Source organism: Procambarus clarkii, chromosome 59, assembly GCF_040958095.1.
Source record: "Procambarus clarkii isolate CNS0578487 chromosome 59, FALCON_Pclarkii_2.0, whole genome shotgun sequence".
In the NCBI taxonomy this organism is placed as follows: domain Eukaryota; kingdom Metazoa; phylum Arthropoda; class Malacostraca; order Decapoda; family Cambaridae; genus Procambarus; species Procambarus clarkii.
Genome location: NC_091208.1, coordinates 16,352,520 through 16,353,340, shown reverse-complemented (window position 1 = coordinate 16,353,340; position 821 = coordinate 16,352,520).

Sequence of the window (821 nt, the reverse complement as noted above, 5' to 3'; positions counted from 1 at the left end):
GAATGATCTTCTTCTCCCCCTCTACCCGTGTTCTTACTTTTTATTCTCTACAAGGGACTCCAAAACTTTTACTAAAGCCGACTCCACGCCATGTGGTCCTAAGACGATTGACTGACTTAGGATTCTACAACCAGTATGACGTGACATAGGCTTTGAGCAAAACCCTAGAGTCGCCTCCGCCGCCACCACCAGACCAGTAACACAGAGCAATGATCGAGGTCTGGATCGATCATGCTAATTAATCATCCTTGGGGCTTGATCCCCCTATAACCGGTACCCTTTAAGATCTTAAGGGTGGAATTAATTAAACGGGAATGATGAATTCCGATTCGATGTTAGAATCGGCGCCCAATTCAACTCTGCCTCGTAGGGACCACGTGACCAGGACAAATTCATATACATATAACATACACATGGAAATAATGAAAATGAAAATTTACTAGCTATTAATTTATTAAAAGAAAAACTAAAACAAAATCTAAATGGTTATCACTCCCTGTCACGTTAACACTCCCTACTTGACCTGAACTGCAATGAATTGACTATCCCTATAAGAACTCATAAAGCAACTCTACCTTGGGCGACCAGCTCAGATGTTGGGGCTGGTCTTGGGGGAGAGGTAAGATGGTTGACCTCTCCCAGTTGATCTCGAGTCCACACTAACTGTCCTCTCTCTGGTCTTCCCCAGACTAGAGCATTGTATTGTTCCGAAATCCTTGACAGTGCTGCGGTCATCCCTCTTAAGTGACTGGAGATAACAATGCGCCTCATCTTTTGACACCTTTTCCTTGAATCTGTCCCTAATCGCTTGGACAAACTGT